At 45.6% G+C, this 24,058-nt stretch overlaps 1 long non-coding RNA gene across 1 annotated transcript in view; it reads left to right on the forward strand.

The window, feature by feature from the left end:
- LOC132380935 (uncharacterized) overlaps positions 1-24,058 on the forward strand; it is a 58,652-nt gene that overhangs the window by 12,631 nt on the left and 21,963 nt on the right. Inside the window, exons 2-3 of the long non-coding RNA XR_009507877.1 lie at positions 8,720-9,028; positions 17,648-17,745. This is a non-coding gene — a long non-coding RNA (uncharacterized LOC132380935). The remainder of the gene's footprint in view (positions 1-8,719; positions 9,029-17,647; positions 17,746-24,058) is intronic.

The raw sequence follows: 24,058 nt of genomic DNA on the forward strand, positions 1-24,058 counted from the left end.
TACAGCAAGTTCAGGAGCACAGACTCAGGGAGTAATCCGACTGCAGGTGGACGGTGAGTGAGACGCCACAGAGGGGCTCGGGTTTCTTCAGTTGCTGAAACACCCCTAATTAATGGGTGAGGGCAGATCCTGTGTGTTCCCTTGCTTACCGAACCCCACAGACTGCCCGTGTCCAGAGCTGGGCTCACAGTCCCACCGTAGTGGGACTGAGACAGTGTGAACCCGGGTGACGCACCCAGCACATCCCCGGAGACTAACATGGGGAGCAAGAAGTATTAATGGTGACCCTCATTACACTGAGTCCGGAGGAGATCAGCACTCGGGGTGGACTATGGAAGATGTGATTACAAGTTGAGTGTTTAAAAACCATTTGTACAGGTTCATGGATGAAAGGTGTGGAGTAAAATGGGACTAGCTCAGGACAGCACAGTGATCAGTGAGATGGGCTGAATGGCCTCTTTCCATTACTGTTTCTGTGCTTGACACATGGGAGCCCTGAACTGAACAATGGACCCATAAGGTGGGAGGGACTGTAGAGGGGGTGAATGGACTGTGGGTCACTGTATCCCCAGTTAGAGATCTGGTCTGTCATGTTCAGGGATTCCAGTTATCCCATCAGTTTCCCAGGACACTGCTTGTTAATTCCCCAGACTGAGGTCTGAGCTCAGCAAGGTGTTTATTCCTCAGCCTTCATGCTGTGCTGTGCTGAGTGAGACCCTGTGTATTCATTACACTGAATATAGTGTCCCAGTGAGTGACACAGTACACGGACACAACAGCACACTCACACACAGCAATATGTTTCCTGACTCACTCTATCAGTAACATTACATTCAAAGTAGACTGTAGACTGTAATATCGAAACAGTGAGCTGTTTGTTGGTCTCCTCACTCCCTGTGGAAGGGGCGACACCTCTCTCTCTCTCTGGCATGTTGAAGTGCTGGTATGTGGACTATAGTTTTTGATGGACCTAGATCATGGTCTCTTTGGGGGCTTTGTTATTACTGGCCTGAAGGTGTGTGGGGCTGATGCTTCCTGCTGGAATGTGGGTGGAACGGGACGGGGGGGGGGGGGAGGTTTATGCTTTGCTGTTGCTTGTGTGTGGGAGGGGTGTGGGGGGCTTTGTGGTTCTAACATTTTTCTGTCAGTCATTCTCTGGGGATTTCCTGTGTTTTGGGGATGTCTGTGAAGAGTGAGAATTTCAGGTTGTGTACTGTATACATTCTCTGATATCAAATTGAACCAGTGAACCATTGAAAATAATCTCACCCAGCAACATTCACCTTGAGTTTGGCTGAGAAATGTTCTCCCTTCCACCCCAGGGTTAAATGATTCCCATTGGAAGGATAACATAGAAAATGAGAAATAGGAAGAGGAGGCCATTCTGCCCCTCATGTCTACTCCTGTCAGGGCTGGTTTGACAGTCTCAGCTCCTCTTTCCTGTCTGTTCCCCACACCCCCGACTCCTCATCTCTGTGTGAAATGGGCAGTCACTTATTCTGATACCGTCTCCTCATTCTGGATTCCACCCTCTACCCCATGAGCTGGAACATCCTTGTGGCTCTCTCCACTGTTGATTCACTCCAGTCAGGTTCTGTCCTTGACTACTTCACACCCGCACCCAGTCTCAGTGATCATTGCTGTCACTTGGTAACTTTACCAACTAAGGGTATTTACCTCTCTTCATCCGTTACAACTTCAGTGAGACAGAGGACACCTAAATAGTCTCACCGAGAACTCCCAATTAATTCTGACCTGAAAAGCATGGACCCAAATTCTGAAATGAAGACAGGGAGTTTATTTAGTATCATGCAGAAACAGAGTCGACACTTAACAATACAATTAGTTACAGTGAGAGTCCAGTGTTCTCAATGGCTTGATCAGATCCATTGATAGATCCTGTTGGCTGCTCCGTCTATGTCATCCAGATGGCTGCCGATGATCTGTATTTCTGACTTTCCTTGTTCTGCCAGAGGACGTCAGAGGTCATAGATTGTTTTGGCTGAATTAATCAGCTATTGCTGCCTCTCTGACTGGATGCCTGTGACAAGGCGAGTGCTGCAGGGATTTGTGCGAGGTCCATTGTTGTTTGCCATCGATATCAATGATCTGGATGATAATGTGGTTAACTGGATCAGCAAGTTTAGGGATGTAGCAGACTGGAAGGAAGACCATCAGATCTTGCAGCACGGTCTGGACCAGCTGAAAATGGATGAAAAATGGCACATGGAATTTAATGCCGATAACTGTGAGGTATTTTACTTTGACAGCACCAACCAGGGTAGGTCTTACACTGTGAATGGTATGCCACTGAGGAGTGTGATAGAACGAAGGGTCTTTAATTCATTGAAAGTAATATTAGAGTAATGTAATAGGGTCATAAAGAAGAATTTTGGAACAATAGCCTTCATAAATCAAAGTATCGAGTGGAGGAGTTGGCATGTTAGTTGAAGTTGCATAGAGTGTTGATGAGGCCTACTTTGGAGAATTATGTGCAGTGTTGGTCAACTACCTACAGAAAAGATGTAAATAAGATTGAAAGAATACAGAGAAAATTTACAAGGATGTTGCCAGGTCTGGAGGACATGAGTTATCAGGAAAGATTGAACAGGATAGGACATTATTCCTTGGAACGTAAAAGATTGAGGAGAGATTTGATTGAGGTATACAAAATTATGAGAGTATAAATAGAGTAAATGCAAGCAGGCTTTTTATTTTCCACAGCAGTTGGGTAGGACTACAACCAGAGGTCATGGGTTAAGGGTGAAAGTTGAAAAGTTTAGGGGGAACATGAGGGAAAAATTCTTCACAGAGGGCCATGAGAGTATGAAATGAGCTGTCACCAGAAGTGGTGCATGCAAGTTCAATTTCAGCATTTAAGAGAAGCTTGGATAGGTACATGGATGGTACTGTATGGAGGGCTATGTTCCCGGCACTGGATGAATGAGTAGACGGTTTAAATGATTTCGGTATGGAGCAGGTGGACCAAAGGTCTGTTACTGTGCTGTAATTTTCTCTGACTTTATGATTGTTCTAATCTCTGGCATGGTGTCTTTTCTATGTTGTAAGTGAATTGCAGACAAGAGTACATGGAGAGGAGGCAGGTTTCCATGATTTACTTAGGTGTGTTCACAATTCTCTGCAGTTTCTTGCAGTCACACACAAAACAGTTGCCATAACAAGTGTGATGCATTCATGATGCTTTCTATGGAGCATTAATAAAAGATGGGTAAAGGGGACATGCTAGTGGTTCTTTCCTGCAAGTGAGTGGGCTGGGGTCTGTTATTGTTGCAGTTAATTTTTGTGAGTGAGGTGTTTGGGGACTGTTACTGTCACTGTTCTTTTCTGCGAGTGAGGGGGCCAGGGACTGTTATTGTTACAGTTAATTTTTGCCAGTGAGAGGGTCGGGGACTCTTAATTGTCACTGGTCTTATCTGTGAGTGAGGGGTGCTGGGGATGGTTATTGTCATTTTTTTGCTGTAGGAAAGGGGGGGCTTTTGGGGACTGTGACCTTTGTTTCTTCTCTTTTTGTGTGTTGGGGGAAGAGTTGATGGCTTTTCATTCATCAACACTATTTCTTTCTGTATTTAGTGGCTCTCTGAAGGAGACAAATATCACGCTTGTATTGTACATACATACTTTAACGATCATATGAACCTTTGAACCTTTATTGAGTTTGACGAGGACTGTCTGTAGGTGATATTCAGTCCTGGGAACTTCAGCCATCTCAGCTTCAGCGCTATTGAGGTTAAGGATTCTGTACAACATTCCCTATCCTCACTCTCCACACCAAACCACCCCCCAAACTTCTGAAGTCAATGACAATTCTTTTGTTTTGCTGACATTGAGGAAGATGGCTGTCATGACAACACATCACTAGGCTCTTTACCTCACTCCTAGGTTCTGATTCATCATTATTTGAGAGTTGGCTTCTATGGTGGTTTCTACTGGAAACTGAAGGGATGAGAGGTGATCAATAGACAATGGACAATAGGTGCTGCAGTAGGCTATTCGGCCATTCGAGCCAGCACCACCATTCAATGTGATCATGACTGATCATCCACAATCAGTACCCTGTTCCTGCCTTCTCCCCATATCGCTTGACTTTGCTATCTTTAAGAGCTCTATCTAACTCTTTCTTGAAAGCATGCAGAGAGTTGGCCTCCACTGCCTTCTGAGGCAGAGCATTCCATAGATCCACAGCTCTCTGGGTGAAAAAGTTTTTTCCTGAACTCTGTTCTAAATGGCCTACCCCTTATTCTTAAACTGTGGCCTCTGGTTCTGGACTCCCCCAACATTGGGAACATGTTTCCTGCCTCTAGCGTGTTGAATCCCTTAATAACTGAAAGGATTCCTCACTTCACACTGAAGCATCCAAACACCTCATAGGGTTCAGCAGGATGGACCCCTGGCTGGAGTGACAGAATATGAGCTCAACTACTCCAGACTAAGAGAGAACGAAATACGCTGGAAAAATCACACCCAGAGGCCAGTGAATTTCCACAACTCTTTACTGAAGAGGACTACAGAAGCTCAGTCACGTGGGGTATTCAAGGTAGATGTGGATGGCTTTTGGATATCAAGGGAATTAAAGGATGTGAGTTTGGTGCAGGAGAATGAGGTGGAGGGCAATCAGCCATGATATTGCTCAATGGGGAGCAGACCGGAAGGGGCAGAATGGTCTAACATTAAGTTTCTACTGAACAAAGAAATGGAGCTGGAGCGAATTCCTGGAACACAGAGACATCAGCAAGACATGACGGAGCTTTATGAGTAACTGTTGTGAAAAAACGTGCAGCACTTCTGGGAACTTCTCCAGCAGTAACTGTCTGAACTGAAGGGAGAGGAAGAGTTAAACTGTTGGGTTGGAAATGATTGGATTAAATTTCATTTGGTTCTGTTGGGATGGAATGCAGGAGATGGGGAATAAGGTGTCCATAAGGATCTTCTTGATTCACTTTTCTTTTTCTGTCTCAACTTCAGATCCTGTGTCAGGTACAGACATCAAAGTTCAGTACACCGCCAAGACTTGCAATATCACCTTGACCTGCTCTGCAAATTCCGGCAGTTCCATCAGCTTCAGGTGGTGGAGGGGAGGAGAGGCTGTGGGAAGTGGCAGCCACTATCACCTCCAGTAGCATGGAGAAGAAAAACAGGTCAAATAAGTCATGTACAAATGTGAGGCCTGGAACCCCATCAGTAAAGAAACAACAGAGGTCTGGCTGGGAGACATCTGTGAAAAGAACAAGTCTAGTGATTGTCAGACGGAGCAATTGGAATTTAGAGAGGCTGCCCAGACAGTTCAATAAGACATGCTGATGGAGTTTTACTTTGTGTCTGATCTGTGCTCTTTTACAAAAAAAGAGTTATGTTATGTTATGTAACTTATGTTCACTGACTTTCATGAGAAGGGTTCTCATTTTAAAACATTGACATCCCTGTCCAGGGCACGCTCCAGTCCCGGAATACCCACTGATCCAAGGAGACAAGGTCTGCTCCCTTCCCCAGGGACACCTGGGCATGGACATTTCCTCAGAAGAGGCACAAGCATCTGGTTCAGTTAGAAACTTCGATAGCTCTTTGTCAAGAACTAGGAATTCCAGGCCCTGAAGTAGACAGACAAGAGATTTTCCTCTTCACTGGGTCTACTCTTGCTGTCCTGTGCTGGCTCTTTGTCTGGGGGAGGCTTCTTCACCTCAGTCAGCTGGGAGCTGTCTACACAAGACTGCAATCAATCGATCTCCCCACACAGCCCTCAGAGATGTGGGCCATTCACCTGGGGGCGTGGAGGGAGTTCACTGGGGTTAAGCAAGATCGGTGCATTTATAACCCCACCCCACAGATTTTTCATCCTCTTCAACCTCCCTCAACATTATTCTGCCACACTGACATTATGTAACAGAAGGAATGCTTTTTCTTTTGTGCAAGAATAAACTGCTCTCTGTCTGCTCTCTCCCTCCACTGAGGTTGATGACAGTCTGGGGCCATCCCTACCTCTCCCTCTTTTCCATCGTCCTACACACTGAACACAGAGGCTTCTCATGACTGGCGGCAGCCCACATCTCTCCAATTGCAAACTCAGCTGAGTCTTTCTTTAAAAATATTTCATTTTTCATATTTACAACATACACACTCCATCACAATATGTACATAATTGAAGTTAACACATTGCCCTCCGGAGAGCCCATGTGCTCCTTCTCCTGGGACACGCCGGTATGGACACAACTCCAGAAGAAGGGCATTTGGCTCAGGGAAAACCCTCAAGTGCCCACCACTTGGATCTGAAAATGATGACCTTGGCCAGACCCAGGAGCAAATCATCCTGGGGAATTCCCAAGTGACCCACCTGCCTTCGCTTTGGGTGATAAAAGGACACAAGGGTAGGGCTGATGTGCAGCAGAACTTAAGGTACAGCCCCTCACATAGTTCAGTAGTCCTACAGCCTCTCACACTCCGTGTATACATGATAGACGGTCTCCTCATGGCTGCAGAAATGAAAGCTGGCTGGGGAGCCCATTCATTGACTTGGGAATCTATTACACAACATTCTCTTCTCCAGGTCTCTGTGGAAAGGGGGAGGATTCCTACATAAAGAACTCCACTCCAGATACAGGAACAGACTGGCACAACATGTCCAGTGTGAAAAAATGAAGAGTTTTCAGGTGCAGCTTGTAAGAGAAATCTCTGTGTTCCTGGAGAAATGACATAGAGAGGCCAGATCTCAAGAAGAGCTTCTGAGCCTCGGTCTGGTGAATAGTTCTGGCCGTGGGTGGCAGTCTGGTCTGAACGACCCCTCAATGATCAGCCCCCTCAACACCCATTGTGATAGAATGGCTGGAGGCTTCAGCTATGAGTCCCATCCAATCCATTGCCTCATCCACCCACCCATCCATGGAGCCAGAAAGTCTCTCAGTGCTGGTAGAGGAACACTCTGACTGAAGGTGACCGTCCCAGTTCATAAACTGGTCACTACAACAGAGCAGAACAGCTGATATCTATTGCTGGGAGTCCTCCCGAGGGGCAGAGTCTCTGATCAGTAAACTACACCATCAGTCTGGGAGGATGACCAGTGTGAAGATAACCCTGCAGGGTCTGAAGGTGGAACATTTCAGCCTGCCCTGTCAGAGAGGTCTGTGTTGAGACATTGTAGATGGGTTTGACTCTGTATGTAACCCCAGCTTTCCCTGTCCTAGAGGTGTGTGTCAGGACATTGTAGAGGGTTTGAGTATATATAAACCCAGCTCTCCCTGGTGTGTGAACCCATAATGATGGGCCCACAGATGTTGGGAACTCATGAAACTGAGGAAGGTCATGTGGCCCATTGTGAACCAGCTCTGAAACCACTGAATTGCCAGAAGATTGCAGCAAATGTGGCTCTTCAGCCTGTCAATTCCTGCTAGCTTCATGCTGTGTCTGTCCAGCTCATTTCACATATCCACACCACTGTCTCTCTTTCACATTCAGTGAGAGTGGGACTAGTCCTATTCATACAGGGTTTGGTCTGTTTGAGGACCATCATGGCCTCCACCACGCCTCCAAGCCCATGGCAATGTTTACCTGGAGTACATTCCCCACTTCCCTCTCACCGTTCAGTCTAATACTGTCTGCGGCCCTTGGTATTGTCTTCTCTGCCCAGAGCCAGAGCTCCTTTCTGTTTACAGTCAGGGACCCTCATCGTTTCATGACCCAATTAAATCTGCCCTCAGCCTCTGTCCCATTGAAACCCCCTCTTTCTGACATGACCCCTCAATCAACCAACCCCAGCCCTTTTCCATCCACAGAGCTCTCTTATCTTGCCTCAGCTCTGACCATCACCACCCAGACTTCCATTAACCACATTCACAGATCTGGGATCCTGATAAACAAACACAGGGATACAGTCTGCCTCTTCACTGCCTCACCTTCTTGTCATTCCTCATTCAGAGATCTGTGGACATGCTCTCCAAGTTCCCTTTGTCCCTCCACACCACTTACACCCTCCCATTTATCCCACCTTCCCTCATCATGTTCACCTTCCCCAAACAGTACCCCATCGCATCCCTGGATTGGGTCCAATTTGTCGTGTCTATGCCCCAGTATCCCCAACTCTGCCCCCTCTATTGATATCTGGCTGCAGGCTGCAACTTCCTTCCTCAGGACTGGGTGTAAGAAGTCTTCACTCTTCCCTCTGTGGGCTCACTGTGGCCCAGCTCTCTCACTGGGCTGGGACCCAGACACTGTGCCAGCAGACTCCCCTCAAGCCATCAACAACTCCACCGATTACCCCACCACCATTATGTTGTAATCTCCTGTCAAAGTAACATAATGTACAGATATTCCTGTACCTATTGTCACTTCATGAACATGCGATCAGTTTATGTACATCAGCTACTCTTATTTAGGATTTCAGCCCAAAACTTCAACTGTTTATTCTTTTCCATAGCTGCTGGCTGACCTGCTGAGTTCCTCCAGTATTTTGTGTTTTGCTTTGGGTTTCCAGCATCTGCTGTCTGTCTCATATCTATATTTATTGTGTTCTTATGCTTCATGTTTTTTAATGCTGTATCAGGCCCAGTAACAATTATTTTGTTCTCCTTTACACCTGTACATTTGAGCACTGAAGAATGACAATAAACAACTGTGGATCTGAATCCTGAAATTTGAAATGACCTGCCCCTGTGTCTGTGATTCCTCAGCACTGATTCCTCCTTCTGATGACTGCTTTCACTTGTCTCCTCAGATGAGATTTCCATTCGGAAAGTTGAAAAAGGATCCATAGCTTGGTTAACTGATGATATCGTAAATGCAACAGACATTACTAAGGTTGTGTGGAGAATCCCATCAGGCCCAACCAAGATAGCGGAATGCGTGAATGGGAAATTGACATATCCCAATACTGAAAAGTATAATCAACGAATAGCTGTTCATCCTGCAGACTGTAGTTTACAAATCCATGATGTACAGAAAGAGGACGAGCATGTTTATGAGGTGACTGTTACGCAAAGTTCAGGAAAACAGACTGTGAAGAAATTGCAACTGAAGGTATTTGGTAAGTGAGATACTGTGAGGGGGTCTGGGTTTCACCTTTTGCTGAAATACCCCTAATTAATGGGTGAGGGAAGATCCTGTGTGTTCCTCTGTTTTCTGAGCCCCACTGACTGTTCATGTCGAGTGCTCAGCTCATGATTCCAGTGTAGTGTGGCTGAGTCAGTGTGAGGCTCGAAGCCACACTCACCACATCCCTGGAGACTGGACCAGAGGCTGTGAAGCATTGAACTGTCAATGGGGAGCCTCGTGTGTCTGAGACTGGAGAGCTAAGTACATATGGAGTGGAAAACAAAGCAATAGCTAATGGAGTAGGAGGGGCTGTTGTGGATGGGCCAAATGGTCTATATCTGTGGGTCAGGGTTAAACAGATCCCACAGTATCTCTTGGTCAAAGGTGTGGTCTGTCTTGTTCAGGGATCCCAGTTCTGTCTGTTTCTCAGAGCACTGTTTCCTAATGGCCCAGACTGAGGTCTGAGCTCAGCAACGTTCACAGATACAGGAGCAGACCCACACCCAGTGAAATAGAATCACAAACAAGAGAAAATCTGCAGATGCTGGAAATCCGAGCAACACACTGGAGGAACTCAGCAGGCCAGGCAGCACCTACAGAAAAAAGTACAGTCGACGTTTCAGGCCAAAACCCTTTGTCAGTCTTTTGAAGGGTCATGAGCTATAATGTCGACTGTTTACTCTTTTCCATACTTTTGATTTTTATTTATAAATTGAAAGGTAAAATGAAATACAGTACAACAAAGTAAATCTTTCATGTTACGTAAACTTTTTCTAGCTGCATCCAATTCCTGCTGCATGGCAACGAAGGCTATGTGCATGAGAGCATTTCAGTTATTGTGCAGCCATGCACCAGTGCAGTTTGGAGGGAACAGTGCTGAGTGATAATAAGCTGTCACTATTGCTCAGTGTGACTTTACCCTTCCCCACTGAGCCTCAGAGTGGTCACAGTGCCACCCACCTGGCTGCTGCTGCTGTGCCCTGATCGGTCATTTCCCCTCCCACCCCAGCAGCAGTATCCAAAGGGAAGTACTTGTTGCTGCTCCCTCTACCATTCCTGGTGTTCACCGACCCATCTGCAGGCTGCAGCTTATCTGTGACCACCACACAAAAACTGTTATCTGTGATGATCTCAGCATCCTGGATGGTCCTGAATATATCCTCCTTCAGTTCCAGCAACTTAGCATGGTCAGTCAGGAGCTGCATAGTTCAAGGCATTGTCTAACATGTCTGTGGATCTAGTAGCTGCCTTCATCCCCCAACCCCAAATGGTCCCTGCACCTCAAGACCACCCTGCAACTCAGTGAAAGCATTTCCTCCTTCCCCGAGGGGCACAGAGGCTCAGACACTCCATCAAAGAGGAAATTACCACCTCCAGCACTCCATCCTCCTGCCTCACTCCCCCAGCCTCGGGACAGGTGGACTTCCCAGGGTCAGGCCCAGGGAAAGGGCAGTACTGGAGTTGGTGGCCAGGTAATGTTAGTGGAAATATTTAGTCACCCTCTGCATCTTCCTTCCACCCAAAAAGTCCCCTCCCTCCTTACCGGCACCGGCTGCTGATCCACATCAACTACCTCGGGAGAGGGTTACAGGCCAGGCATAACAGTCCTATCCCAGTGGCACCAAGCACAGCCTGAGGTCTGGGACACACAACTATCTGTCACCGGGAAGTAGACAATGAACTGTCCGTCAGTAACCTCCTTCCACATCAGCTTGCAGTCGAAAGAGGAGACGTGTCTGCTGTGCTGACGATTGAGTGGGAATGGGGTGATCTCCAGCTGCACCTCCCAGAAGATGCAGAGGGTAGAGACGGAGCTCATGGGGAATAGGCTGATTAGAAAGCTGGTGGAGACCTCAAGTGTGTCCACCAGCAGAAATATCTCATCCACAGCGAGTCCTTTAGAGTCATAGTCACAGAGAAATACAGCGCAGAAACCGGCCCTTCGGTCCATCTAGTCCATACTGAAACCATTTAATCTGCCTACTTGCAATGACCTGCACTGACAACATTGCCCTCCATATCCCTGCTATCCATGTACTTAGTATCCAATTTTCTCTTAAGCATTGAAATCGAGCTCACATGGACCACTTGCACTGGCAGCTCATTCAACAATCTCGTGACCCTCTGAGTGACGAAGTTTCCCTTCATGTTTGCCTTAAACTTCTCACCTTTCAACCTTAACCAATGATCTCTGGCAGTAGTCCTACCCAACATCTGTGGTAAATTTTTTTGTATTTACCCTATTATACCCTCTTAATTTTGTATACCTCTATCAAATCTCCTCCCAATTGTCTACGTTCTAAAGAATACAGTCATGATCTATTCAGTCTTTCCTTATAACCCAGGTCCTCCTGACCCAGCAACACCCTTGTAAATTTTCCCTTCACTCTTTCAACCCTGTTTACATCCTTCCTGGAAGTAGGTGACCAAAACTCCATACAATGCTCCAAATTAGGCCTCACCAATGTCTTATACAACTTCAACACAACATCTCATCTTATGAAGGGCAATGTGCCAAAAGCTTTCTCTATGACCCCATCTGTCTGTGATATCATTGTCAATGAATTATGTGTCTGTATTCCCAGATCCCCTTGTTCTCCCACAGTCCTCAGTGCCCGACCATTCACTGCGTAAGACCTGCTCTGGTTGGTCCTACTGAAATGCCAAACCTCGCACTTGTCTGCATTAAATTCCATCTGCCATTTTTCCCCAGCTGATACAGATGACTTTGCAATCCAGGATATCTTTCCTCACTCTCCACTACACCCTAAACTGTGTCATCCACAAATTTTCTGATCTAGTTGACCAGATGATCATTTAGATTGATGATTCAGATGGCAAACAACAAAGGACCCAGCATTGACACCACTCGGACACCACTAGTTACAGGCCTCCAGTCCAAGAGGCAACCCTCTACTACCACTTTCTGGCTGCTTCCACAAAGCCAATGTCTAATCCAATTTACTCTCTCATCCTGAATGCTAAGCAACAGATCCTTCTTGACCGGACTCCCATGTGGGACTTGGTCAAATGCCTTTCTAAAATCTATGTAGACAACATCCACTTCCTTGCCTTAGTCCACTTTCCTAGTAACTTCCTCGATAAAAACCTTATAAGATTAATTAGACATGACCTACCACATACAAAGCCATGCTGACTATCCTTAATCAGTCTATATCTATCCAATTACTTATATATCTGGTCCATTACAGCCTTTTTTTTGAAACAGTGAAACACCATTGGCTATTCTTCAATCCTTTGGTACCTCTCCTATCGCTAAGCACGATTTAAATATCTCTGCTAGGCCCCTGGAAATTTCTGCAATTGCCTTCCATAGGGTCTGAGGGAACACCTTGCCAGGTCCTGTGGATTTACCCACCCTGATTTGTCTCAGGGTGGCATGCACCTCCTGCTCTGTTATCTGTAGAGGATGGAATACATTGTGTCAGGAACGGGGACAGGATTGGACCTAAATGCAGGACACAGGCACTGAAGTACTAGAGGTAGGTCAGAATAGGAATCCATGGCATGCAAGGGGTAATGCAGGCGGGGCTGGTTCCCGGAGGTCAGGCGAGGCAGGAGGATCCCAGAGTTCAAATGAGGCAGGCAGGAGGATCCCAGAGCTCGTGGCAGGCAGGAATACACCAGTAAATTGGGAAAGGCAACCGACAGTGTGACGGCACGGGCAAGGCAAATAAGGTAGAACAGCTGGACCAGTGCACACGAGAGAAGCAGGGGAACAAGACCAACTGGATAGAACAGTGTTCAAGCAGGGCAGGAGGATTCCTCATGGCGGGCTGTATGGATCCCGGGCAGGGCCGCCTCCCAGGTGGAAACAGAGGCCTGGGCATGGTGCAGACACCTGGGCAGGTGCGGGGCACAACCCTTAGGGAGCAATGGGTGGAAAGGGCAGAACCCCTGCCAGGCAGTGGCAGTCAGGCCAGACCTGCCCGACAGAGGCAATGGGATCAGAAGGAAGCTGGGTCCAGGGTGAGCAGCAGGACCACCGTGATACAATGATAAATTGGGAAAGGCAACCGACAGCGTGACACCACGAGCAAGGCAAATAAGGTGGAACAGTGGGACCAGCGCACACGAGAGAAGCAGGGGAACAAGACCAACTGGACAGAACAGATACAGAACAGGCCAGGCCAGCAACCAGGCAGAACCGGGTCCAGAGCCGGCGGACCAGGCGCGGGGCAGGTTAAACCAGCTTCGGAGCAGGACAACCCCCCTACTAGGGTCAGTCCCCGAGCCCCTTATAAACACCTGCCCCCTAATAGGCAACAGGCGTACCTCCTTAAACCAAGATAATCCAATGACTCCGGGTGACAGGAGGGCTGGCTGTAAAGCCTGGAGTCCGGAGTCCGTGGACCGGAGCATGACCCGGAGGGCGGACCCTGGACCGGACCCTAACACGTTGCCACTATGGCTCACTTCTGTAGACTCTGCATCCATCTTCCGAGTAAACACAGATGCAAAGAATGCATTTAAGATCTCCCCCATCTGTTTTGGCTCCACACATGGACTACCGTTCAGGTCTTGCAAACCAATTTTGTCCCCAGCAATCCTTCTGCTCTTAACATACCTATAGAGTCCTTTAGGATTCTCCTTCACCTTGTCTGCTAAAGCAGCTTCATACCTTCTTTTAGTCTTTCTAATTTCTTTCTGAAGTCTCCCTTGCATTTCTTGTACATCATAAGCACCTCATTTGTTCATACTTGCCTTTGCCTGCTATACACCTCCTTTTGACTCTTAAACAGGGGATCAAGATCTCCTGAAAACCAAAGTTCCCAAAAATTGTTATCTTTACCTTTTATTGTGACAGGCACATACAATCTTTGTATTCTCAAAATTTCAATTTTGAAGGCTTTCTACTTTCTTTTCTTTCTAAATCTTTTTATTAGTATTAGTAATATGGACAGAATACAAATGATATATTGATAAAGAAATTACCAACATACACATTCCATTACATATGAAAAAAAAACATACATAATAGTTACAATATATATGAGTTTACCAAGACCTAAGCCATAAGATATATGTATGGACATAGTAAATCTAAATATTTCATAATGTATAATAAAGAAAACAGAAAAGGAAAGAAAAAAAAACAAAAAAAAATTATAATGCAAAACTAGCGAATCTAATAACTATAACTAATAAGTAATAAAAAAAGAAACAAAAAAAAGAGAAGGAAAAAAAAAGGGGGGCTGTTTATAATATCTCACAAAAATAAGTATCATCAATGCCGTCACTTCCGGTCCTCTCAAAATACATAAGCTAAAAGCTGGGAAATCAAATGAACTTGGCACAGGGTCATATTACATCATATGAAAATGTTGAATAAATGGTCTCCATAACTTTTCAAATTTAATAGAAGTCTCAAAAGTACCACTTCTAATTTTTTCTAAATTTAAACATAACATAGTTTGAGAGAACCAGTTAAATACAGTGGGAGGATCAATTTCTTTCCAATTCAACAATATAGATCTTCTAGCCATCAGAGTTAGAAATGCAATCATTCGACGGGCTGAAGAAGATAAATGCAGTGAGTCTAACATTGGTAAACCAAAAATTGCGGTAATAGGATGAGGTTGTAAATCGATATTCAAAACCGCAGAAATAATATCAAAAATATCTTTCCAATATTTCTCCAAAAATGAACATGACCAAAACATATGAGTTAAAGACGCAATTTCAGAATGACATCTATCACAAATAGGACTTATATGAGAGTAAAAACGAGCTAATTTATCCTTGGACGTATGGGCCCTATGTACGACCTTAAATTGTATTAGTGAATGTTTGGCACATAACGATGATGTATTAACTAATTGAAGAATTCTATCCCAATTCTCACTAGAAATACTAAAACTAAGCTCTCTTTCCCAATCCTTTTTAGTCTTATAAAGAGGCTCTGAATGTATCTTCATATTTATATTATAAAGTTTTGAAATAAGCCCTTTTTGAAAAGGGTCTAATTCAAATAAACTCTCCAAAGTATCTGAAGGCACAAAATTTGGAAACATAGAGAGTACAGAACTTAAAAAATGTCTAGTCTGTAAATATCTAAAAAAATGAAATCTCGGCAAGTTATATTTGTTGGATAATTGCTCAAAAGACATGAAACAATTATCTAAAAATAAATCAGAAAATCTTAGTAATCCCTTAGTTTTCCAAGCCGAATAAGCTTGATCTATAATGGAAGGGTGAAAAAAACAATTAGATACAATAGGACTATTTAAAACGAATTGAGTCAACCCAAAAAATCTCGGAAATTGAAACCATATACGCAAAGTATGTTTAACTATCGGGTTGTCAATTCGTTTCGGCAATTTAGAAAGAGCAAAAGGGAGGGAAGTCCCTAAAATAGAACCCAGAGCATAAGCTGATACCGATTTAGTTTGGCCCAACAAGGGCCAAAAGATCCACCCCCATCTTTCAACCAACATAACAAATATCTAATATTAACTGCCCAATGATAAAATCTGAGATTAGGTAATGCTAACCCGCCTTCCTTTTTTGTCTTCTGTAAATATGTTTTACCTAACCTGGGATTTTTATACTGCCATATGTATGAAGAAATTTTAGAGTCAACATTAGTAAAAAAAGATTTCGGGATAAAAATTGGTATCGCTTGAAAAATAAATAAAAACTTAGGTAAAATAACCATCTTAATAGCATTAATCCTACCTATTAGGGATAAAGACAGAGGTGACCACCTAGTAAACAAACCTTTAATCTGATCAATTAAGGGTAAAAAATTAAATCTAAATAAATCTTTATGGTTTTTTGTGATTTTGATCCTAAATAAGTAAAAAAGTCATCAACTAATTTAAAAGGTAAATTTCCATAAATTGGGACCCGTTTATTCAATGGAAACAATTCACTTTTATTAAGATTTAACCTATACCCAGAAAACTCACTAAATTGAGCCAATAATGATAAAACTGCTGGAATGGATTTCTCCGGGTTAGGCTTTCTACTTTCCAAGTAAACCTTTGTCGGAAACAGCCTGTCCCAAACCACACTTGCCAGATAATTTCTGATACAAACAAAATTGGCCTTTCTCCAATTTAGAATCTCAACTCACAGACCAGACCGATCTCTTTGTATCATTCACAAAATGCTGGAGGAACTCAACAGGCCAGGCAGCACCTAAAGGAAAGAGTACAGACAGTACAGGCTAAGGGTCTCGGCCTGAAACGTCAAATGTACTCTTTTCCATAGATGTTGCCTGGCCAGTTAAGTTCCTCTAGCATTTTGTGGGTGTTACTTGGATTTCCAGCATCCGAAGATTTTCTCTTGTTTGTGATTGGACTATCTCTTTGTATATTTACTTTGAAACTAATGGCATTGTCATCACTAGATACAAAGTGTTCCTCTGCACAAACTTCTGTCATCTGCCCTGTCTCGTTTCCTAACAGCAGACTTAGTATCACTAACTCTCGTTGGGACTTCTACGTACTGATGAAGGAAACTTTCCTGAACATATTTGACAAACTCTATCCTATCTAGTCCTTTTACAGTATGGGATTCCCAGTCAAAATGTGAAAATCATCTACTATAACAACCTTATGTTTCTGGCAACAGTCTGCGATCTCTCTATAAATTTGTTCCTCTGAATCCTGTGGACTACTGGGTTTTCTGTAATTTAGCCTCACGAACGTCGTCATTCCATGACGTCCACAGACCTTAGGAAGCACAACCAGAATACAATCCAGTAACAAAAGCACAGGGGAGGAGAGATAAATTATGGTGGGGCAGGGAGTGAAAGTGTGGGTTGGGGGATCTGTTCCTGCTCTCTTGTGCTGGTTCTTTGAGTTTGTACAGCCTCTTCACCAGGATTGTTGAGGCCTCACAAAAGCCCGTGATATAAAAATCGATCTTCTTCATGCAGAGAGGCCCTGCTGACCTGGGCTGTGCACTTTACCATCACACTCCTTCACAGTCACACCCAGGTGATCTTCCAGCCTCTACCAACAGTATTTCATTCCACAGCCACCAGTTGTAGAGTATAAGGACCATTATCATCTCCACCTACTACCCCCCTCCCACCTTTCCCACCAGCATCAGTCAAAGTGAGACAGATCACCTCCCTCCAGCTCCACAGCAGATCCATATGCCGACTGAGTGCAGATTCCTGCAACTAACTCATGCTGTGGGAGTGGGTGATGGGCCAGTGCAAATGGAGCTTGTCTCTGTGTCTAATTCCTGTCCTGTGAGTGTGGGAGGACTGTGTCACCATTTCTTTCTAGAAGCAGTCAGTCAGTCAGAGTGTGCTGGGGGAGAGGGTTTACTGCGGGGCTGAGTGAGGGAGCTGGACTAACATCATTGAGGATACTGTCAGAGACATTGGAGACTGCAATTGGAAGGGACGACAGGGAGCAGGGTGATGTTGGGCTGTTTGGAAGGGAAGGAGATAATTGAAGGGGAGAGGGGTGGTAGAGCAGAGTGATGTGGGGCTGATTAGAGAGGATTGAGGCACGGTGTTCAGTGACAGGGAGTTTTCTCTGGCCTGTGGTGAGAGGGAGTGGATCCATCGATTCCTTATCACTGGGAATGTGAGGATGGGATTAATCACAGAATCTTCTATCCTCCCCAGATCCAGCTCTCAGATCTTCATGCAATGGTCAGAAGATTGCCACTGTGATCCTCCCCATGATCCTTGCCGTGATCGTCATTGTGGTCATTCTGTGACAGGTTTGTTATAAACGCTACCTAAAGCCACATGATCCTCGCTCAGATGGGGACAAAAGTAAGGGAAAGAAATCTGGTACATCTGACAGAAGATGTCTTCCCCCCCCCCAACAAAAATAATCCAGCACTGGAAACTCTGGCGAGGGACAGCAGCAGGAGAGGCTCAGTCTGCAGGCAACAGTCTCCCATTCCAACCCTGAGGACATGGGTCCCAACTCATAATGGAGAATGAGGCAGTCATAGATGAGAGCTACAGGGAGGTAGTCACACCTAGGCTGTCCGAAGCAGGTCGTTGGGTGACAGTCCGAGGGAGGGGAAGCGAAGGAGAGTAGACGGGTAGTGCAGAGCACCTCTGTAGCCATTCCCCTGAATAATAAGTTTACCGTCCTGGATGCTGTTGGTGAGGATGACCGACCAGGCGTGAGCCACGGTGGCAGGACTTCTGGCACTGAGTCTGACCCTGTGGTGCAGAAGGATGGGACGGAGAAGAGGAGAGCTGTCATCATTGGAGACTCTATAGTCAGGGGAGCAGACAGGAGATTTTGCAGATGTGAGAAGGACACCCGTATGGTTTGTTGCCTCCCGGGTGCCAGGGTCTGGGATGACCAGTGAGCCTTACGTGTGTGGTGGGAAAGCTGTTGGAAAAGATTCTTAGAGATAGGATCTACGGGCATTTAGAGAATCATGGTCTGATCAGGGACAGTCAGCATAGCTTTGTGAAGGGCAGATCGTGTCTAACAAGCCTGATAGAGTTCTTTGAGGAGGTGACCAGGCATATAGATGAGGGTAGTGCAGTGGATGTGATCTGCATGGATTTTAGTAAAGCATTTGCCAAGGTTCCACACGGTAGATTTATTCAGAAAGAGTGAAGGCATGGGATCCAGGGAAGTTTGGCCAGGTGGGTTCAGAATTGGCTTACCTGCAGAAGGCAGAGGGTCATGGTGGAGGGTGTACATTCAGATTGGAGGGTTGTGACTCATGGTGTCCCACAAGTATCTGTTCTGGGACCTCTACTTTTTGTGATTTTTATTAACGACCTGGATATGGGGGTAGAAGGGTGGGTTGGCAAGTTTGCAGATGACAGAAAGATTGGTGGTCTTGTTGTTAGAAAGGATTGTTGAAGATTGCAGAGAGACATTGATAGGATGCAGCAGTGGGATGAGAAGTGGCAGGTGGAGTTCAACCCGGAGAAGTGGGAGGTGGTACACTTTGGAAGGACAAACTCCAAGGCAGAGTACAAAGTAAATGGCAGGATACTTGGTAGTGTGGAGGAGCAGGGGGATCTGGGGGTACATGTCCACAGATCCCTGAAATTGCCTCACAGGTAAATAGGGTAGTTAAGAAAGCTTATGGGGTGTTAGCTTTCATAAGTTGAAGGATAGAGTTTAAGAGATATGATGTAATGATGCAGCTCTATAAAACTCTAGTTAGGCCACACTTGGAGTACAGTATTGTGTCCAGTTCTGGTCGCCTCACTGTAGGAAGGATGTGGAAGCATTGGAAAGGGTACAGAGGTGATTTACCAGGAAGCTGCCTGGTTTAGAGAGTATGGATTATGATCAGAGATTAAGGGAGCTAGGGCTTTACTCTTTGTAGAGAAGGAGAGTGAGAGGAGACATGATAGAGGTATACAAGATATTATGAGGAATAGATAGAGTGGACAGCCAGTGCCTCTTCCCCAGGGCACCACTGCTCAGTACAAGAGGACATGGCTTTAAGGTCAGGGGAGAGAAGTTCAAGGGGGATATTAGAGGAAAGTTTTTCACTCAGAGAGTGGTTGGTGTGTGGAATGCACTGCCTGAGTCAGTGCTGGAGGCAGATATGCTAGTGAAATTTAAGAGACTACTAGACACGTATATGGAGGAATTTAAGGTGGAGGGTTATATGGGAGGCAGGGCTTGAGGGTCAGCGCATTATTGTGGGCCAAAGGGCCTGTAATGTGCTGTACTATTCTATGTTCAATGTTCTAACTCAGGAATAAGGAGTCAGGCTGGGGCAAGAGTGTGAGGTTTGGAGGAGGATTTGAACTGGACAGAGGGATATGGAGAGGAGTTAGGGGAAAGGAGCTGGCCACTGCTCTTTGTCCCACAGAGACGGAGGCACGAGGGCTGAACAGTCAATCACTCTGGGTTCTGGCATCCCCCCTGAGGGAGGCCCCAAGCACGGACCCCCTTGAAAAAGATGCAGATGCCAGCATCCCAGGAGGGAGTCCCCAGCTTACACGTAACCACTGAGGGAGACAGTAACACCAGTCACTCCTTCACCTGGACAACGAGTACCTCTCCCCAGACCCAGTTACTGGGGAATGGAGCCCACACCCAATGCAGAGTGAGGAGGTTGGGAGTGGGTTTCCATCCCAGTGGAACTTCTGTTCTTGTTCCACAGTCCCAGTGGGGATGGACCCTCACTCAATGGAGAGGACAAGGATTCAGGTGCAGCATAAAAGCAAAGCAAAGGAGGCATACAATATGGTGAGGTTTAGTAGGAAGCTTTGAATACCTAGCAGAGAACAATTTTAAAACTAATAACCAGAAAAGATGAAATACAGGGGTAAATTATCCAATAATGTAAAAGACAATTTCAACATCTCTTGCAAACTTCCTGCGAGGATATTCGTCCCCCTTGGATTCGGGTGCAACCCATCCCTTTTGAGCAGGTCATAGATTCCCCGACAGAGATCCCATTGATACAGAAATCTGAACCCCTGCCTCCTGCACCAGTTCTCAGGTGCACAGTTCTCTGCCAAATGCGCCTCGTATGTACCAAGACCTGTGGATGCTGACCCTCCTCCTTCAGAATGCCATGGGCTCGGTCTGAGTTGTCACTGACAATGGCACATGGGAGGCAACATATCTTCCGGGTGTCTTTTACATCCACAGAAAACCTTGTATACTTCTTTAACTATGGAATTCTCTATCACGGCTGCTACTGCAGTCCTTGTCTCCTCCTTTCCCTACTGGGCCATAGAGCTAGACACAGTTGTAGAGTCTAGAGACCTGGTCATGGTGGCACCTCCCCTGCTACCCCTTCCCCCCACTGCAGTAGGTCATCCCCCTCAACAGCATCCAACAAGGTATAATCATTATTGAGGGGAATGGCCACAGGACTACTTTGTACTGGCTGCCCATTTCCCTGTCTTCTGACAGTCACCCAGTTATCTGCCTCCTGCAACCTGTGGTTACGACTTCATTGTTCCTCCTATCATCACCTCTTCAGATTTCTGGATTACTGGGATCTCTTCTGCGGAAAGATGACCTGTGCAAAGAGGTGAATTACACCTGAACCCTAGTAGCTGGTTAGCTTGACCATGGCAATTGGTAAGGTTTTAAAATATATTATAAAAGATGAAATTTCAGAATAGATGGAAGTAGGTGATAGAATAGGGTGAAGTTTGCACAATTTTATTCTAGATCTTTGAGAAGGTAACAGGCCGGCTAGAGAAAGGAGAGTAAGCACAAGCAATTGACAAGAACTTTCACAAGGCATTTGACAAGGTTCCACTCTCGAGGCTATTAAACAACATAATACAAAATTTTGAAAGGGATAGATAAGATAAAAGTAGGAAAGTTGTTTCCATTGGTAGGTGAGACTAGAACTAGGGGACATTACCTCAAGATTCAGGAGAGAAGATTTAGGATGGAGATGAAGAGAAACTGTTTTTCCCCAGACAGTGGTGAATCTGTGGAATTCTCTGACCAGGGAAGCAGCTGAGGCTTCCTCACTAAATACATTTAAGAAATACTTAGATAGGTTTTTATTTAGTAAGGGAATTAAGGGTTATGGGGAAAAGGCAGGTAGATAGAGCTGAGTTTATGGACAAATCAGCCGTGATCTTATTGAATGGTGATGCAGGCTCAATGGGCCGGATGGCCTACTCCTGCTCCTATTTCTTATGTTCATATGTTCTAAAGAGACCATGGCGTTGTAGGTAAGGTACCAGCATGGATAGAAGATTGTCTGACTGGCAGAAATTAGAGAGAGTGGGGATAAAATGCTTTTTTAGAACACCTGCCACAGACCAATGGAGCATCAAAGGGTTCAGGGTTGGGACGGCAGCTTTTCACTTTATACGTGAATGATCCAGATGAAGGAACAGATGGTATTGAGGATTCATCAGGGTCAAGATAGCCGGAGGTACAGTTGTTGTCACAGAGTCACAGAGTCTGCTGCAGGACTTGGAGAGGTTGGGGGAATGGGCAAAGAAGTGGTAGATAGAACATAGAACAGTATAGCACATTGCTGGCCCTTTGGCCCACAATGTTGTGCTGACTCTCGACCCTGCCTCCCATATAAACCCCCGCCTTATATTCCTCCATATACCTGTCTAGTAGTCTCTGAAACTTCACTAGTATATCTGCCTCCACCACTGACTCAGGCAGTGCATTCCACGCACCAACCACTCTGAGTGAAAATCCTTCCTCTAATATCCCCCTTGTACTTCACTCCCCTGACCTTAAAGCCATGTCCTCTTGTACTGAGCAGTGGTGCCCCGGGGAAGAGGCACTGGCTATCCACTCTGTCTATTCCTCTTAATATCTTGTACACCTCTATCATGTCTCCTCTCATCCTTCTTCTCTCCGAAGAGTAAAGCCCTAGCTCCCTTAATCTCTGATCATAATCCATACTCTCTAAACCAGGCAGCATCCTAGTAAATCTCCTCTGTACCCTTTCCAATGCTTCCACATCCTTCCTATAGTGAGGCGACCAGAACTGGACACAGTACTCCAAGTGTGGCCTAACTAGAGTTTTATAGAGCTGCATCATTACATCGCATCTCTTAAACTCTATCCCTCGATTTATGAAAGCTAACACCCCATAAGCTTTCTTAACTACCCTATCTACCTGTGAGGCAACTTTCAGGGATCTGTGGACATGTACTCCCAGATCCCTCTGCTCTTCCACACTACCAAGCATCCTGCCATTTACTTTGTACTCTGCCTTGGAGTTTGTCCTTCCAAAGTGTACCACCTCCCACTTCTCCGGGTTGAACTCCATCTGCCAATTCTCAGCCCACTTCTGCATCCTATCAATGCCTCTCTGCAATCACTGACAATCCTCTATACTATCTACAACACCACCAACCTTTGTGTCGCCTACAAACTTTCCCACCCACTCTTCTACCCCCAAATCCAGGTCATTAATAAAAATCACAAAAAGTAGAGGTCCCAGAACAGATCTTTGTGGGACACCACTAGTCACAACCCTCCAATCTGAATGTACACCCTCCACCAAGACCCTCTGCCTTCTGCAGGTAAGCCAATTCTGAATCCACCTGGCCAAACTTCCCTGGATCCCATGCCTTCTGACTTTCTGAATAAGCCTGCTGTGTGGAACCTTGTCAAATGCCTTACTAAAATCCAGGTAGATTACATCCACTGCACTACCCTCATCTATATGCCTGGTCACCTCCTCAAAGAACTCTATCAGGCTTGATAGGCATGATCTGCCCTTCACAAAGCCATGCTGACTGTCCCTGATCAGACCATGATTCTCTAAATGCCCATAGATCCTATCTCTAAGAATCTTTTCCAACAGCTTTCCCACCACAGACATAAGGCTCACTGGTCTGTAATTATCTGGACTATCCCTACTACCTTTTTTGAACAAGGGGACAACATTTGCCTCCCTCCAATCCTCCGGTACCATTCCCGTGGACAATGAGAACATAAAGATCCTAGCCAGAGGCTCAGCAATCTCTTCCCTCACCTCGTGGGGCAGCCTGTGGAATATTCCGTCAGGCCCTGGGGACTTATCCGTCCTAATGTATTTTAACAACTCCTATACTTCCTCTCCCTTAATATCAACATGCTCCAGAACATCAACCTCACTCATATTGTCCTCACCGTCATCAAGTTCCCCCTCAGTGGTGAATACTGAAGAGAAGTATTCATTGAGGACTTCGGTCACTTCCACAGCCTCCAGGTACATCTTCCCAGTTTTATCTCTAATCAGTCCTACCTTCACTCCTGTCATCCTTTTGTTCTTCACATAATTGAAGAATGCCTTGGGGTTTTCCTTTACCCTAATCGCCAAGACCTTCTCATGCCCCCTACTTGTTCTTCTCAGCCCCTTCATAATCTCCTTTCCTGCTACCCTATATTCCTCAATAGACCCAGCTGATCCTTGTTTCCTAAACCTCATGTTCCAACCGTGTTCCAGCGACCATGGATTGGCCTCGGCCGTCGATCTCAACTGCCCCAGCTACCCTGGGCATATTGAAAACCCGGACTCCAGCACCATCACCACATGTTCCGACGACCATGGAGAGCTTCAAAGCGATTGCGGAACCACCGACTGCGACTCCAGCCCTGAACTC

Source organism: Hypanus sabinus, chromosome 25, assembly GCF_030144855.1.
Source record: "Hypanus sabinus isolate sHypSab1 chromosome 25, sHypSab1.hap1, whole genome shotgun sequence".
Classification (NCBI taxonomy): Eukaryota; Metazoa; Chordata; class Chondrichthyes; order Myliobatiformes; family Dasyatidae; genus Hypanus; species Hypanus sabinus.